The sequence below is a fragment of the Eurosta solidaginis genome, chromosome 2 (assembly GCF_040869045.1).
Source record: "Eurosta solidaginis isolate ZX-2024a chromosome 2, ASM4086904v1, whole genome shotgun sequence".
In the NCBI taxonomy this organism is placed as follows: Eukaryota; Metazoa; Arthropoda; class Insecta; order Diptera; family Tephritidae; genus Eurosta; species Eurosta solidaginis.
Window position 1 is genome coordinate 57112664 of NC_090320.1, and position 19147 is coordinate 57131810.

General features: G+C 43.5%; 1 protein-coding gene across 12 annotated transcripts in view; it reads left to right on the forward strand.

The window, feature by feature from the left end:
- The first annotated feature begins 12667 nt into the window (after positions 1–12667).
- The window catches only part of LOC137239784 (uncharacterized), an 88814-nt gene continuing 82334 nt past the window's right edge, over positions 12668–19147 (forward strand). For 4 of the 12 annotated variants that reach the window (XM_067765440.1, XM_067765439.1, XM_067765436.1 and 1 more), the window contains exon 1: positions 12668–12971. The gene's annotated coding sequence lies outside the window, so the exon portion shown is untranslated. Of the gene's footprint in view, positions 13184–14917; positions 14939–19147 lie in introns of those variants that run through there. The other 8 variants (XM_067765443.1, XM_067765442.1, XM_067765438.1 and 5 more) reach the window with 6 other exon arrangements.

Below are 19147 nucleotides of genomic sequence, written 5' to 3' on the forward strand. Positions count from 1 at the left end.
CTAACCCGCTGGGGGTTCCGCAGTCACATTCGATTCCGAGTTTCTATGGAGAAAGCATTTTAACAAACACTCAAACGAGAGTATGGTGATGCTAAGCCAGAGTCAGGCAGTACTTGAATTAGCAACTCCCAGCGCAATTTATAGCTTCTCCAGCCCAATCGTCAACCTAACCTACCCGTGGCGAACCCTGTTTCTTTAGCAGCTGAGGCTCTGCCGTCTCCAAGTTCCTCAGTGAACTAAGATGTGGCGCCGGGATGACCTCGACGCTTCAATGTGGTTGTTGTTGTTGTTGTTGTAGCAATGCTCGCCCCACCTAATAGCCGCGACCGATCACAAATTGTCATCAATATCCTCTAACGGGAGTCCAAGGAAACTTGCCGTTTCAACAGGGGTGGACCATAAGGAAAGGTGTGTTAGAGGCGTTGGTTCCACATTACAATTGAAGAGATGGTTGGTGTCATGTTGGGACACATTGCAAGCGGGGCATACATTTTGTATGTCGGGGTTGATTCTGGATAGGTAAGAGTTTAACCTGTTACAGTATCCAGAACGAAGTTGAGCAAGAGTGACACGCATTTCCCTGGGGAGTATGCGTTCCTCTTCCGCAAGTTTTGGATAATTTTCGTTAAGTACTGGATTCACCGGGCAATTCCCGGCATAAAAGTCCGACGCCTGTTTATGGAGTTCGCCAAGGACCTGCTTGTGTTTTTTCACTTCATACGGCTGGGTTCTCAGGTGCCGTATTTCCTCAAAATGCTTACGGAGATGACTCCTTAAGCCCCTAGGCGGTTCTGGTTCATCAATCAGATGTCTGTTGGGATGCCCAGGTTTCTGGGTATTCAACAGGAACTGTTTGGTCAGCATCTCATTTCTCTCCCTGATGGGGAGTATTCTCGCCTCATTATGCAGATGGTATTCTGGGGACATAAGAAGACAGCCCGTGGCGATTCTGAGAGCAGTAATTTGGCAGGCCTGTAGTTTCTTCCAGTGGGTGATTTTTAGGCTTGGCGAACATATGGGTGACGCGTAGCACGTAATCGGCTGGCTAATTGCTTTGTATGTAGTCATGAGCGTTTCTTTATCTTTTCCCCAAGTACTGCCAGCGAGGGATTTGAGGATTTTGCTACGGCTCTGAATTCTCGGAACGATTGCGGCTGCGTGCTCACCAAAATGTAGATCCTGATCAAACGTCACACCCAAGATTTTGGGGTGTAGGACAGTCGGTAGCGTAGTGCCATCGACGTGGATGTTCAAAATGGTCGACATTTGGGGCGTCCATGTTGTAAATAAGGTCGCGGAAGATTTAGTCGGTGATAATGCCAGGTTTCGCGAGGCGAAAAAACTGGAGAGATCAGGGAGGTAGCCGTTTATTTTATTGCATAGCGCATCGATCTTTGGGCCTGGGCCTGTGGGCATTATTGTGCAGTCATCGGCATAGGAAACGATTGTGACTCCTTCCGGTGGTGAAGGTAGCTTATATATGTAGAAATTAAACAAAAGTGGGGATAGGACACCACCCTGTGGCACCCCCTGTTTAATTCTCCTTGGTTTTGATGTTTCGTTTCTAAATTGCACCGATGCCTGCCGACCACCCATATAATTTGCAGTCCACCTTTTAAGACATGGGGGAAGGGTAGACCCTTCCAGGTCCTGCAGTAACGAGCCATGGTTGACCGTATCAAAAGCTTTTGATAGGTCTAGCGCTACGAGTACTGTTCTATGGTGGGGGTATTGATTTAAACCGCAATTTATCTGGGTGCTAATGGCATTTAGCGCGGTGGTAGTGCTATGGAGTTTTCTGAAGCCATGCTGATGAGGGGCTAGCTACAAATTTGCTTGGAAATAAGGGAGCAAAATGGCTTCACGCGTCTTTGCCACTGGCGATAGGAGAGATATCGGACGATACGACTCACCTATGTTAGCTGGTTTCCCAGGCTTTAGTAGCGGGACCACCTTGGCCATTTTCCATTCTCAGGTATGACAAATGTGGAAATAGACAGATTGAAGACATGCGCTAAATATTTGAACCCCTCTTTCCCTAGGTTTTTAAGCATCGGCATGGCTATGCGGTCTGGCCCCACTGCTTTGGATGGTTTAGCGCGACCAATGGCGTCCTCAACCTCTTTAGCGGTGATGGTGATTGGTGACGCGCTGAATTTGTGTTTATGTGCGCGTCTATTGGCTCTCCGTCTATCTTTGTCGACCGTAGGATGCATTATATATTGTCGGCAGAAAGCGCTCGCGCATTTTTTCGCGTCCGACAGCACTTTGTCGCCAAAGGCGATGGAAACTTTGTCTTTGTGCTTAGTCGGATTCGATAGGGACTTTACGGTGGACCAAAGTTTACCCACACCGGTAGAGAGGTTACAACCTCTTAGGTGCTCCTCCCATTTCGCCCGCTTGTGTTCATCCACAAGCAATCTGATGCGTTGGTTTATATCCCTTATTTGGGGGTCGCCTGGATCAAGCTGTCTTATAAGGTCACGTTCTCTTGCTAAGTTTGCTGCCTCCGCCGGGAAGTGGGCCGGATTTCAGGAATTCTCCCGGCGGGAATGAAATGTGCCGAGGCGGATTTAATGACCTTACGGAAGGCACGCTCCCCTTGGCGGGCATCAGTCGGGATAGGGAGGGCAGCTAGGCGGCTGTCTGTAAAGGATTTATATTCTTCCCACTTTCCTTTTTTGAAGTTTATGAAAGTGCGTTTTTCAGTGACGATGAAGTCGGCGGTACGCTCAAGCGAAATAAGTATGGGCAGGTGGTCGGATGCCAATGTTACCATCGGCTGCCAGTTGACGCAGTTTACGAGTTCTGCGCTCACGATTGAGATATCTGGCGAGCTGTGACAGCTTCCTACCATACGTGTGGGGGCGTCTCCGTTTATGGTGCAGAACGTCGTTTCTTCTATTTGATCCGCCAACATCTCACCCCTACTGTCCGCCCGCAAGTTTGAATGCCATAGATCATGATGGGCATTGAAATCGCCTAAGATAATGCGATTGTTGCCAGTGAGTAAGGCCCTGATATTAGGGCGGTATCCACTGGGGCAACAGGTGGCAGGAGGGATGTAGACAGATAGGCCTTGACGTTCTAAGACATTGTCCCTGCGGTCGATGCCAGGATCAAATATATAATATTGCACAGAGTGGTGTATGATAAACGCGAGACCGCCTCCATTTCCGGTCTCGCGGTCTTTCCTGTGGACGTTATACCCAGAGCAGGTCTGCAATGCAGATCTTGCTGTGACTTTAGTCTCTTGAATCGCAGCAATGCGGATGTTGTGCCGCTTCATGAAATCGACTATCTGCGTAATCTTCCCAGTTAGTCCATTACAGTTTAACTGCAGAATTCTGAAGTGCATAAGGGGAGACGTCGCCACTCTGGGGGTAAGTGACGGGTGACTACGCCTGGGTTGGGGAAGGCCAGGACGCAATTGCTGTTGTGGCCCTAGGACTGGGCGTCCTTGGGCAAGCATTGGGGTACCCGGATGATTTGGGTTTGCGACCTGGCAACATGACGCGATGAAATCCGTCGGGGGTTGCCGTCGCGGAGACCAGAACATCTAGGGAAGTGACACCACCCAAGGCAGGAGCTGCATTAGGCGGATGTCGCAAACATATATATTCTGTGCTGGCAAACGGTGCAAACGGAGGTAGGGACTAAGAGTCTATTTCCCTGACCTACACGATTGCTGCCGGAAAAGAGGGGGGGGGGGGGGAGAAGACGGGGGCAGGGGCTGTTGCTCAGCATTGCTTCCGACTCTACTACGAAGATTGTAGTTATGAGTGGTAGCAGCTGTTTGAGTTGTTGGCGCCGTGGGGCGCGAGCAGCAGCGGGTACTTGTTGTGGCTTGCTGAGCAGCGGGGCTGCTGGAAGGTAGTGGGGGGGGGGGGGGGGGGGGGGCGGGGGGCGCTTAGACGTAGACTACGGGACGCCCTAGGGCGTGAACAGCAAGGAGCCACAAAAGATTTATAAAAGTTACGTGGACGTCGGGTTTTGGGATCAAGCCCAGAACAACCTGTCCGATGCAACCATCCCTTGCACGAGACACACTGAACAGAGTATGACCGTCCTAAAAAGATTCTTTTCCGGCAGATGCAGCAAAACCATTTCTCAGGACCGGGGTCAGGAGACGGACCCGGATTGGATTCGATGCCTTCCCGGAGTAAGAGAATATGGAGCAGTCCTGCTGCAAGGAGCTGCTGGGAGGATGATAATTTGTGGGAGGGACGAAACAAATTAGATGGGGTCACACTGAAATGATAGTCCTTGGTCGGGAAAAATCCCGAGTCGCTCCGGTACATAGAACCGACTGCCTTGGGAAGCGAAATGTGGTCATATTAAATCGTTCCTGAGATATTCGGGTTTTTACCTCAATGATAGTTGTTTCGGAACATACTAGATCTAGATCCGGCCAAGGACCATCTACATCGATAACACTCCCCAAAACCTTCGGGAAGTGTCTTTATGGCTACAACAACAACAACAGCAACTTGAACTCGGCTAAAGTAAAATCCTCCCTGCCCCTCAACTGTGTAGAGAAACTTTATCGCCTAATAGCTGGCAACACACAGAAAGCGGACAGCTAAGCCAGGAAGGTAAATACTGCAAAGCCATAGGACCTCAGTCCGACTCCCAGCGGGGACTCCCGTTAGAGGATATTGATGACAATTTGTGATCGGTCGCACCTATTGGATGGAGCGAAGCACTTCTACAACAACAACCCCCAGCGGGTTCGAGGGCTTAGAATATACCCGCGGCAGGTATGCCTATCGTAAGAGGCGATTAAAATAACAAATTGATTCAAGGGGTTGTGTAGCGCAACTCTTTCATGCTTCTCTAACCTAATTGTCACAGTTTCTGCAAAGCCTACTTGAAGCGCTTCCATATTATTGATACAGACTTATTTCCATGCAACGAAGGAGAAGCACAGTCAATTAGTCACTTAATCTACTCGTGTCCTAGGTACCAGAATGCGAGAAGAATTCATGAAACTCTTTGCAAGGAGCTCAACATACAACCATACAACATAATAGATATTTCACGGAATCAAGAATTGATCGAGTCTTTCAAGAAATTTATTAGTAATATATTTAGTACACTAAACATCTTAAAAACCTAATTGTCAACCTCATATACCCGTGGCGAATCCAGTTTCTTTAACAGAAGTTTTCATGTGGTCATACTAAATCATTCCCGAAATGGTCGGCCTAGTATTTTAATGGTGCTTGTTACCGGAACGTACCGGATCTGCGTCCGGCAAAGGACCATCAACATCCATAAAACTCCCCAAAACCTCCGGGGAGTGTCCTTATTACTACAACAACAACCTCAGCCCGTTACAGCAATAGAAAGCCCCACAATCAAGGATGCGGATCAGGAAAAAAAGGCATATCTGAGAAACCGGCACTGGATACAAACCTCGGAGCAGCTTTTGAAAGTATATTAGAGTGCAGTCTATGTGAAAAGCACTTTTAGAAACATCAGTAGCTCTCTTGAGATAGATCGCCGAGCCATTCGAATCCAATTGCGTTTTCCACAACCTACAGTTACAATATATATTAAAGAGTTCATCTAATTGGGAAACATCGTTAGCAGTGAACACGTCCCAACGTCAGGCTAGATATTTAATGTAGAATACTTTTTGCCAACAAGTACTGTTTTGGACTATTGTAGTGGAAAGAAGTTGGGATGGCCCTTGGGATATTGGAGACACAAGCTTTTCATAGGCTTTATGGTCCTTTCGCTATATATCAGCGGTTTTTACCTAAGATAAGTAAATGTTGGGCTCTTACGCAGATATGAGCAAAGTGAGTGTATAAAAGCCTGAAAGCTTCACTAACTATGAAGAGTTATTCGACCGTGGTATCAGAGGAAACCCTCATGGCAAAACTTACCAGGAGAAAGACTGGACTTCGTTGGAGTTTTAGTTTTTTAAATTAACGGATTTTTTAATTCGCATAAATTTTCATAAAACAAGAGCGGATCTAATGTACATACATACATATGTACATATGTGAAAATAAAAGTACATAACCGTTTTATCAGTTGACACGAGCCAAGAACCTTAGAAGGTTAGGTTAGGTTAAAAATTCATTTAGCCCCATTATCTCCTAGTGGTCCTCAACGAACCACTTGCTTTCCCTCATGATCCCAAGAAGAAGCGAGACGTTCACCTTCCTAACCTCTGCCAGGCTGTCGAAGAAGCGTGAGCCCAGAAATCTGAGCCTTCTTCTTTGAAGCGCCGGACATTGGCAGAGAAAGTGGTAGATCGACTCCTCTTCCTCCTCATCCTGACAGCTTCTGCAGAGGGAGCTGGTTGGTATTCGCCACCGTCGGAGCATTGGTGCGATAGCACAATGACCTGTGATGACACCCGTATGTAAGTACCCTCGCAGCGGATTGTTCAGTTTGAGAAGAAAGCTGGTGCCTTTCCTATCCAAGCATGGCCATAAGGACCTTGAGACTTCGCAGTAAACCCTATTGGTCCATAGCAAGTCCGTTGCCCTGTTCTCATATTCGTCGATTCTCCCTAGGAGATAACTCAGCGGCGGTCGGACGGAGCTGTCCACCTCACCTCATAAAGTAGCCATAAAACATATATTTGTGTTTACGTGAACCCAAGTGGACTTGTGGTCAGGTGCAGATCAAGCAAATATTTTCTACAAATTGTATTTTTAAGACATATTCAGGGAATGGAAAAAACGTTGATTGGGTTCTGGCATAAAAAAGACACCACTCGAAAGCGGAGCTCTATACTATTTTGAAAAGGGCAAGAAGAGAAAACTTTGACCTCCTCCAGTGTTTATAACCAACATCAGTCATAGCCAAGGAAATGTAACTGGGTAGTTTTGTTGAACTCAGATAACACCGCCTTGATGGTGAGAAGCCCATTATAGAGATATATATATATGATCACGGCAATCCCGTTAGTCCGTTCCAGCTTTTGGCTCATACGGACATACCGGCTCGTTTACATATTAACAATTATTTTATGTATATATGAAATATGATCAAACTGGCATCTATATATTAGAACATGGGCGTGTGTCGGATGCATTTGGTGGGAGTGAACTTAATTTTCAGATGTGAAGTACAATGACCATGAGAGATTACTGTTCATTTAGTTATCATGACAGATTTGTATCATATATAATTCTAGGCTACTTAACCCATTTAGAAGTATCGAGAGGTTTTCCCACAGTTATAATCGCCACGAAATTAAGGGTTTTCTACCTTCTCCTGAAAACCATAAATTCTTTTTAACTTGATCTGAACCACACTTAAAGTCCTGGAAAAGGTAGTTTAATAGCGCCACCCAATGCAAGAGAAATTACCCTACCTGAGGAATAGATATAAACTGAAAAGTCTAAGCCTTTGGGTAGTACCTGAGAGCTTTTTGACATTGTAGGAATCTTGTTGACCGTATTGCAAGACTTGGGACATTGTCTAACTTCAGCCAATACGCAGATCTAACAAGCCACAATAAATAACTGATGTCGCACGTTACTATGCCCTTCACTCTCGAGGATTTGTAGAACTTTAAAGAGTTTATAGCCCCGACATCAGCAATCGCTGGTTGTTTGGCCCTGTTGGTTGGTTGGCTGCTGTGCTGCTTGACCGGAGAGACTGAGCCGTAATTGCACCCAATGCATCATGTTGATGCAGTTTCTCCTGGAAACAATTATTTATTAATCTTTTTTAGTCTCTCCGTAAAAGCAAATAGAGGGGTCCCTAGAACACAAGGAGTTTGCTCTGGGTGCCCTTCTAGACATCGAGGGGGCTTTTAACAATGTCTTACCGGGGGTAATCGAAAGAGCTCTGGTGGGTTTAGGAGTCGAGGCGGCTCTGGTTGAATTTATTAGCAAACTTCTATGCGGCAGAATTGTCGCAGCGGAGTGGGAAGGGGCCATAATTGAGAGGAAGGTGTGTAGGGGTACGCCACACGGGGGTGTGCTATCTCCTCTGCTCTGGGTTGTGGTAGTCAACGCGCTTAGTTTCAGTGCAACGGACCGCGCTGATCGGTATCAGTGGCGCTCTCAGAACAACACCTACCTTGGCACTGAACGTCATGCTGAACATATATCTAGTAGATATTGCGGGACAGGCGTCCGCGGCCCGGTCGTTTGTCAGGCTTGGTGATATGGGCTACGGGCTGACTTCGGGCACTCTAGCCTTCTTACCAGTTTCGACTTTATTCCGGACAGAACGGACTATTGTATGCCGATAACTGCTCCCTATACAACCTTCAGCCCAGTCATTCCACCGAGAGAGGAGTGGGGAAGAGGAAATATCTGGGGCATGGGACCGGTTAACTTGTTCACGGATGGGTCGAAGTTGGACGGAAAGGTTGGTGGGGGGGGGGGGGGGGGGGGGTATTTTGTCAAGGGCTAAAAGTAAGCCGCAAGTTTAAGTTGGCTGATCACTGCAATGTATTCCAAGCGGAAGTTGCTGCGATTAAGGATGCGGTGGATGAAATGCTATCCAGTGCTACTACGGTTAGGGAATTTAACATCTACTCTGATAGCCAAGCAGCTATCAAGGCCTTGAGCTCAACTACAGTGTGATCGAGGGTGGTCTGGGAGTGCCTGACCTCGCTTGCGATTGCAACGAATTATTTTACAATTAAGATTATCTGGGTCCCGGGCCATAGTGATATCCCGGGTAACTGTCAAGCGGATCTCTTAGCCCGCATCGATACAACTGAACCGAATGAAGATGGTTGTAGGGATTTCGGGATTCCGCTGGCCACCTGTGGATTACTCCTCCATAGCTGGGCCTCAAGTCAGCTCAGAAAATGTTGGGCGGACACCACGTCTTGCAGGGTAGCAAGATCTTTCTGGCCGAAAGTGGATAGTAGGAGGTCTGCTGGAATAATTGGGTTCACTAAGGCTCACCTATCAATGGTCATTGGGGTTTTGACAGGGCACTATCCCATGGGTATCCATGCAGTACCTCTCAATACACTGGAAATTCCATCCTGCTGCAGCTGTATGGAGGATGATGAGGTGGAATCACCAAACGATTCTCTAAGTAGCTAGATCTAAGTCACCGTTATTTTTGTTGTATGTGGTATCACAACAGACCTTCGTGTTGTCCAAGTGAGCTTTCGTTATCAGGGCAGCTACCACCTAACCTAACCTAACCTACTCTCTCCATATAGTGGATACAACCATTTGGTAGCGAGCTGCTTATGTCCGCTATGGACCATTATAGTACCATCCTTGGTAAAGTTCTTTACCTGATATTCGCTAGGGTCGCACATTCGCAGTGGAGCGTGGTGATCATTCTTTTCAACCCTCTACAGGCACAACTCTTTACACGTCAATGAAGGGGGTTCTCATTCTATCCACCTGTAAGGCCCACGACCAGTGCCCCGTTTATGCGACTGTGACTCTAAATATTTTTCTTTCTTGATCCGGTACCCAAATATGTGTGATTGTAGAGAGGAATGGGTATAATCGTTCAGTTGTAAGCTGAACGTCATAATCACTGCGTGGTGGCTGAGTATACACATATGTATGTATCTAACAATCGGTTATGAGATGCTCTATCTATTCTTCAGATTTTTTGGTAAAATTTTCCAGCATTATTTATTTCGGCTAGACGTCTATCTTTCTCCTTCGAGTCAATGTTACATCGCATTTACATAGCGCGTTGCTGGGTTCGTAACCCTACTTACCCTGCGTACATCGTCCTTTTTTTACGAGTCGGCGCGGGTCTTCTCTTCGTACCTGTTGTTTTTCTAAAGCCACTGGAACTAATTTACATATGTTCACAGAGCAATTGATAAGAGATTAAGATATGTGTTTCCATTTCTCGGTTGCATATATAGTTCTCAACAGTATGGATCATCAGTTATGTATTTAGTGAGCAGATTCTCATCATAAAATTGCCCCTAGTGGCGTGTGTGTATCTTTGCTGCCGCAGGCTAAGAGTCCGAGTAGATATTTGCACTTCACAGACTATGCACGTTCAGGCTACTTTCGATGACCATGCTTTGAACCACGGAGTAGTCTATCAACCCTTTGCCAGTTTTCAATCGCGGAAGATTAATTTTCCGACTGTAGAGCCAAAGACGCCTTCATAGCTCATGATCGTTATCAATCATTGGCGCTTTGCCGCCTAAGCGAATTTGGCCGTTTCGTAACCTGTTTCCGCGATAACTGACGCCACTTGGGGCACCAAGGAGGCCAAGTCTTCCTCCATCTGCCGCTCCCAACTCAGTGGAGGTCTCCCTCTTCCTCTGCTTCCAAACTGTGGCGTCGACTGAAATATTTTCCGGAGCTTCTTCATTCATTCGAATAACTCCACTGTCCTCAGATATAGCGGCATATAGGCAGCTTCTGTTCGCGCTGTCGAAGGCAGCTTTAAAATCGACTAAGAGCTCGTGGGTTTCAATTCTTTTTTTTGCAGGTTTTTCCAAGATTTGGTCCATAGTGAAACTCCGTACTGACAAGGTTAACCGATTCACGGTCGATTTCAATCTATCGCACAATACCCTTGACAGGACCTTTTATGCTATATTAAGAATTCCGCGATAGCTGGCGTGCCTTCTTGTGCACTAGGCAAAGAACACTTAGATTCCAACCATCAGCCACGTACTCGTCCGACCATATTTTGCAAAGATGCTGATGCATGCGCCTTACCAACTCCTCGACGCCGTATTTGAATAGCTTCGCAGGCAATTCATTAGCGCCCGCGGTCTTTGGTTTTTTAATCTGGTCATTGCTATTCTGACTTCGTCATAATCGTATGGGAGACATCAATTCCATAATCATCGATTTCGGGACCTGGTTCAACAGCCCTTGTGTGGTACATCGCTGCCTTCATTTAGCGGATCAGCTAAGTGTTCCCTCCATAATTTATGCACTCTCTAGACATCGGTTATAAGATCGCCGTTCTCGTTCTTACAGCAGCTTTTCTTTCTTTGACCTATTTAGTGGGTTCTCTGTTCTTCTACTATCGTAAGCTGCGTCCTTCCTTTGCACCCCTCCACTCCTATCTTGAGGGGAACTTAACTTAACGACACCCGTCAAAGTTAGTGAGGGCGTGTGATAATCCGATGACGGAGCCACATCGGGAAGCCTTTTAAGGACACTACAGCGGGCATACTGCCGCGCGTTATAACAGTTAGGCTCACGAACGGGAGCGAAGGCGATTTAGTCGCTACTACTTCGTATGCTTTCACTGCGCTCCATTTCAGCATGCATCAATTGCGTCATAACTATAAGATGGCCTATATTGCTCACAGCAGTCCAAAAATCTATCACATTCGGGGAACTAAATTCCTAATGGAAGGCTTCTCTCCAAAAGCTCTGTGTACAGAGAGTCTTTCGCCGTGAAAACGAGGGCAGCGAAACATTACATGTTCTGCGCTTTTCAATTCGGAGGGACAGTGTGGACAGAAAGGATCCTCCTCTATCCCACGCTTATGTAGATATTCCTTGAAGCTGCCGTGCACGCTCAATATCTGTGTGCGGTGGTAATTTAATTCGCCGTGTTTTCGCTCGTACCATTCCGCTATATTGCGAACTAGCATGAAGGTCCAGCGCCCTTTTCTCGATTCTTCCCACCGTTCTTGCACCTAACTATTGTTCGTGACCTTGCGCTTTTCTTAGCATCTCGTCACCCTGGTTCCAATGCCATACATATCAGCCACTTCACCTGAGAGTGTATCTACTGGGATTTTCCTGTATAAAAATATGGATCACGTCATCGGACAGCGTCCGATAAGCACATGTTATATGTGTATAGCGGTCATACGGTAGGCTGCTAGTGTATCTTTTTGGTAGACCATTTTAGGTCCGAGCCATACTCGTGCTGCATATAATATTATCGAGCTGGTTACGTTGGATAATAAATGGCGGGTGACTTCGCCTGGGCCGCCGATGTTGGGGATTATTCGCTTTAGGGCTTCACTAACTCTGGAAACTTTTTCCCCCACCGCCTTGAAGTGCTCCTTGAAAGTTAGTTTTGAGTTAATGTATACTCGGAGATATTTCAAGAAAGGCTTTAAATTTTTTTGATAACTCCTATGGTTAGGACTAACTCATCCACAGTCCGCTTTGAGCTCACCAAAACCACTTCTGTTTTCTGTTGCTAGCCATCTCCAGCCCCATGTTCGTCAGCCATTTTCTTATTCTTCCCACGGTGTCATTACATAATGCTTGGAGCAGATCAAGTTCCTTGGCCACTGCTATTACGACAATATCATCTGCATAGCCGACAATCTCCGTGCCTCCGGGAAGGTCGATTTGTAGCACACCGTCATACATCGCATTCCATAGCGTTGGACCTAGAACATATCGCTGAGTCAAGGATGTCATGATGTTTCAATTAACCCCTACCTACCTAGATACGCCCATGCATTAGTATAATAGTATATTGCTGCTATTCATTAATGGCACACTAAGGCGGTGTCGATCGTAGCGCTCGCGCTTATGTCATTCTTGTTAGCGGCAGCAAATGATGATCGCGTGCGTTCGCTCGTTTTGTTAACACTCACGAGAACAGCACACAACTCAACTGTGTTAGTTTTTATCTTGTGTATACGAATTGTCTATGGGGGAAAATGGAAGAGATTGATTAAAGCAACCAACACAGACAAACACAACGGAGGAAATTCTCAGCTGGTAGTGACTGTTATGCAGAGCAAAAATTTTACATTTAGTCTTTCTCTGAACGCCCCGATGATTTAATTTAAGCAAAAAAAAAAATTAATGCACTATTTATTCTGTAATTCCCACGCGAAGTGAATTTTTTACTTGATTAATTGTATTGCAATTGAAAAAATTAAATAATATATAATAAAAATATGCATAAATAATTAGAAAATATCTAAACGAGATTGTGAAATAAAAAATATTGAAAATTTTAAAATATCTAAAAACAAACCAGCTAACGAACTTTAAACTGTTAAATGAAAATGAAATAATGAATCGATAAATTTAATTAACCAAACAAAAAAAGAAGTTAGTGAAAAGTGTTATTTAAAAATTTGGTGCCAATAATATAATAAAAATCACTACAGACATACACGCCAACATAGTACATACATACATAGATATCCGCATAAATATCTAAAAAAAAGCGAAAATATTTTATTGTAAGCAACGAAACGTTGAGTTGTGATTCATGCTTGCGCTCGAAATAGTCGATTACCAAAGAAATGAAGATACAACAAGTAAGGAAGGCTAAGTTCGGGTGTGACCGAACATTACATACTCAGCTGGGAGCTTTGGAGACAAAATAAGGGAAAATCACCATGTAGGAAAATAAACCTAGGGTAACCCTGGAATGTGTTTGTATGACATGGGTATCAAATGAAAGGTGTTAATGAGTATTTTAAAAGGGAGTGGGCCTTAGTTCTATAGGTGGACGCCTTTTCGAGATATAGCCATTAAGGTGGATCAGGGGTGACTCTAGAATGTGTTTGTACGATATGGGTATCAAATTAAAGGTATTAATGAAGGTTTTAAAAAGGAGTGGCCCTTAGTTGTATATGTGAAGGCGTTTTCGAGATATCGCCCAAAATGTAAACCAGGGTGACCCCGAACATCACCTGTCGGGTGCGGCTAATTTATTTATATATCCAATACCACGAACAGTATTCCTGCCATGCTTCCAAGAGCTTTCGATTTCGCCCTGCAGACTTTTTCATTTTCTTGTACTTAATATGGTAGGTACCCATTTTTCAATGTTTCATCTCTTTTTTCGTATTTGGTATAGAATTATGGCATTTTTTCATTTTTTTAAATTTTCGATATCGAAAAAGTGGGCTTGGTCATAGTCGGATTTCGCCCATTTTTCATACCAAGATAAAGTGAGTTTAGATAAATACGTGAACTAAGTTTAGTAAAGATATGCATATCGATTTTTGCTCAAGTTGTTGTGTTAACGGCCGAGCGGAAGGATAGAGGGCGACTCTGTATAAAAACTGGGCTTGGCTTCAACCGATTTCACCCATTCACAGAAAACAGTTATCGTCAAAGAAGCTATGCCCTTACCAAATTTCGCAAAGATTGGTGAATTTTTCTTCGACTTATGGCATTAAAAGTATTCTAGACAAATTAAATGAAAAAGGGCGGAACCATGCCCATTTTGAAATTTTCCTTTATTTTTGTATTTTGTTGCATCATATCATTACCGGAGTTGAATGTTGACATAATTTACTTATATACTGTAAAGATATACAATTTTTTGTTTAAATTTGACTTAAAAAAAAATTTTGTTAAAAGTGGGCGTGTTCGTCATCCGATTTTGCTAATTGTTATTTAGCACACATATAGTAATAGGAGTAACGTTCCTGCCAAATTTCATAATGATATCTTCAACGACTGCCAAATTACAGCTTGCAAAACTTGTAAATTACCTCCTATTAAAAGTGGGCGGTGCCACGCCCATTGTCCAAAATTTTACTAATTTTCTATTCTGCATCATAAGATCAACCCACCTGCCAAGTTTCATCGCTTTATCCGTCTTTGGTAATGAATTATCGCACTTTTTCGGTTCTTCAAAATTTTCGATATTGAAAAAGTGGGCGTGGTGATAGTCCGATTTCGTTCATTTTAAACAGCGATCTGAGATGAGTGGCCAGGAACATACATACCAAATTTCATTAAGATACCTCAAAATTTACTCAAGTTGTCGTGTTTACGGACGGAAGGACGGACGGACATGGCTAAATGAATTTCTTTTTTTCGCCCAGATCATTTTGATATATAGAAATATATATCTATTTCAATTAGTCTATGCCGTTACGGGGTACCGTTATGCGCTCTGCTCAGCTGAGTATAAAAAAAAATATTAAAAATCGTTTGCGTTCATATGTATGTATGTATCTCCATCTGTATTTACATATACAAGAAATACAAAATAAAAACAAATAACTAACAATAAAATATACAATAAAAGAACATTCGTTATAAAAAAATTTGAGGTTGAGTACGCCTTTATGAATACAGTGAACCTTCTCTTAGGCGGACACTCACTGCCAGCCCCACTTTTGTCAGCCGAAGACAGGTGTCTGCTCAACGGAGTGGGTAGAATAGGTTGGGTTGAAATGGTCAGTCCATGAACACCCCACATAGACTGAATGAGTATTTAGTGTTACCAGAAATTTGTTTAACGACCAAACTGAAAAGCGCTATCAAAAATTAGGACCTATGTATTAAAATAACTCCCTCTTCTCGGCAAATATTAGAAGCTTTCTAGGACCTATGCCACATACTGTTTCTATATCTTACAGCTGTATCACTCCTAATAAAAATAAAAAAAATCAAGGTGCGAAAACCTCAGAAGAGATTTTAGGCCGAGCTTCTACAAATTGGAGGTATAGAAACTAATTTGTATGCCGACTCCGAAGGGCATCTGTAAGCACGCCGGCGACCTCGCTTAGAAAAACCACTAACGCGCAGTGCACGAGCACAAAACGTGGTCAATCCTTGCTTCCTCAAACCCGTAATTCGTACATCTGCTATCACTAATCAAGCCTAATTTAAAGGCATGTGACGCCGGAAAGTAGTGCCCAGTTAGAATACCCGTCATGAGTCTACAGTCCTTTATTTTTAATAATAGGAGTAACTTTGTTAGCCTAAAGCTGTCAAAATAAAAGGAAGCTCTGTGCACTTACTTTGAATATTAGGAATGCTTTTAACACCGTGAACTGGATGCAGATAATGGCAGCGCTACGGAACTTTGGCACACCTGCTTACGTGCTCCGAATAATTAGTAGCCATTTGAACCAAAGAGTGCTCCTCTTTGATACGGATGAAGAACCCAGAAAGCACAACATAACCGGCGGTATCCCTAAAGGATCTGTTCTAGGGCTAACGCCATGGAAAGCGTTGTTTGTAGATGATATTGCCGTAGAAACAGTAGGCAAGAAATTTGACCTGCTCCAAACATTATGTTACCACGTCGTATAAAGAATAAAGGATTGACTGGCGAACATGGGCTGGAGATGGGTGGCAATAAGACAGAAGTGGTTTTGGTGAGCTCAAACCGGACAGTGGATAGGTTAGTCCTAGCCATAGGATATTATCAAATAAATCCAAATATTTAGGAGTAAACTTTGACTCAAAACTAACTTTTAAGTAGCACTTCAGGGCGGTGGGAGGGAAAGTTGCTAGAGTTAGTGCAGCCCTAGAAAGGTGGGAAAAATCGGGGAAAGGGCGCTGGACCTTCATGTTAGTTCGGAATATAGCAGAATGGTACGAGCGGAAGCTTGGCGAATTAAACTACCACCTCACTGCGGTTTCAAGGATAATCTACATAAGCGTAGGATAGAGAAGGATCCCTTCTGTCCATACTGTACCATCGAATTGGAAAATGCAGAACACGTAATATTTCATTACCCTCGATTTCTCGCCGAAAGACTCACTGTACACACAGTTTTTGGAGAGGAGCCTTCCATGAGAAATTTAGTTTCACTATTGTGCAGTCATACATTTTTGGACTGCTGTGAGTCAAATGGCGTTTCTAATGGAAGTGCGCTGCCCCAACGCCCAAGAAAAAAAGTGTATAAGACTTACACATGATCTTCGACACTTTACAGTCTTTACACCTTCCCCGCTTGGGCGTTCATGTGCAACTCTCACCTTCTCTAAATCCCACCAAATCTAATTGGGACATCTACGCAGCAAGCTTGGAGGTATGCGCCCTTTTTAGCATGTTCATCCACTTTTTCATTCCCATATGCCCTGAAACCCATTGTAGATGTATGCTTTTCCCTATCCCGATTCCTTCCAGGGATTGCTTATACTCTAACGCCTGTTTATGTGCTTTGCTAGGCGAAATTATTGCCTTAATTGCTGCTCGGATGTCAATATAAAAGTTTACGCCGCTACAGTTTAAGCAATTTTCTTCCAGTGTTTTTTTTTTAATTACGGCTAATACTTCAGCTTGAAAACGCTACGCTGTTCTGGCAGCTTGTAGGATTAGTTCGTTTTCGGATCAGCCTAGTATATCGCAGACCCTACTCCCTGTAGCTATTTTAAAGACAAATTTATATCTTAGAGCCTCAGCTGAGTTGGAAGCGTGGTGCAAGGATGCCGAAATGTTGAGATATATAATACACTATACGAAAATGAAACCAAGCTAATTGAACCGGGATGGTCTTCTGTATACTGTGACCCGATCCGCAGACTGGCAGAGATACTGGAAAAAATTGCACAAACTGCAGTCGCGTAAGCTTTTGTATTGACAACCACATGGTCATTTGGGCGATAACCTGGAATAGCACAACAATTAGAAGTGTAGTAGGGTACAAAAAGGCACTTGAAAGGATTGGAACAGGAAGAAGCTTACAATCAGTATAGGGCCCTGATCATATGGGCATAGATTGTAACAAAAAGCCGTATGAACTGGGTAAGGTGACAAAAACTGCAAGTTGTTAAACTGAGCGTAGCGCTGAAAGGTGTCGAAAATCACGTCAAACCAAATTTTTAGGTCTAGAAGCCGCTAGTGGGGTAAGCCCTAGGTAGCTTTTAGTATTTTCCAAGTTGTTTCATAACATAAGTCAAGGTTCTTGAAGGGCTTTTCAGTTTGGTCGTCGAATAAGCTTCTCGTAATTCTATGGACATATTCAGTTTATGTCAAGTGCTTTAGGACCGGCAAGTTTAACCTAACCTACCTGCAGGCAATTCTGGAAGCCTTTATTTTCATTTACATAAAAGCGGCACTAAGTAGTGATAGACTATGACATTTCTTAAACTTGAGTACATATTTATCTAACGCGACATTGATTTTATTGAAGTAGCCCCCTATGGCAAGTAAATATGTCCCCAACCAGTACGACGTTTTTAAAACGTATAAATTGATATTCATTCTCTCACCTTGTCCACTTAAGAGGAGTTCGCGTCCTACCAGGAGATATTTTTGATTGATTTGCTATGAAAACAGATCTCAGTGTCCGCCGATAAGAGATTCGTGTCCGCTCCGTAAATGTGTATCATGCAATTTTATAGCAAACGAGCCGTACCCGTGCGCATCTTACGCAACCAATCTAAAAGTATCTTCTCAAATATCAACAGAAATCAGCTGTTCTCTCAATCAGTTAAAACTTACAGCATGCGCTGCCATCAGGCGTATGAGAGCAACTGGCGGTAATGCAGTGCAAATATTCACAATAGTGCCATAGTACAAATAGATTTCTTTGTGTGCTCACAATCGTTTATTTTTAACAAATTATTTTAATAAAATATAGCTAAACAAAAGCTCTACGACCAAAACTTTATTTATAGATTTGGATTTCAAATAAGAGCGAAAAAGGGACCCGTACATAAAAACAGCACTTAGAAATATTATATATGATAACTGTTCGCGTCGGGCCAAGAGTGCCGCGTAACGGCGGTCAATTTGTTTTAAAAATTGTACCTTAAACTGAGTGCATGAGAAACTGTTCGGCCAAGGTAGTTTTCCACATAATAGTGGCTCCCGTTAGTAGGAGTTTCTCTGTATATCTATTAGAGCAATCATACAAACATCTATACATACATACAGTTTTGGACAGATAAACATTACAAAAGCTTTTAGGACTGGTGTAGAATTTGTATCATAAATCAGTTCAGATATCTATTGAATTCACTTAAAGTCTTAGAAAAGGATATTGGTACAGCATTGCGTATGAGCAACATCGTTCTTAGTTCATGTTATGTTATTGTAACGAATTTTGGGAAATTCCGCTTATTTGAAACCTTTTGCTAACGTTCGATCGCTGAACTGTCGAATAAATAACTCCAATATTCGGTATTGCAAAATGGTCTGTATTAGCCTACTTTGGGAGTAGTACAATTATACTTCACTTCGCAACTAATAACGTGTATAAATCAAACTGATTACTGATTACTCAGCTTACGCTGCTTTTATACTCTCCCTTGCTGCGTTCGAATATTTCTCCTAAAAAGTCTAGACATTTCACCTTCTAGAACTTTTGTATCTCCTTCTGGGTTATCATATATTGACATGTATGTTTGTAGTTTATGCGTTTCTCATATTCATATGCGTGTGTATGTGTAAGTAACTACTTCGGCTGATGACTACACATTTGTGTGTGTGAGATATGTATCTCTTCGTCGACTTCTACATAAGAGTGACTGCTTTATTGTTGTTGTGCATTTATTTAGTAGCAACTTAGTGATGCTAATAT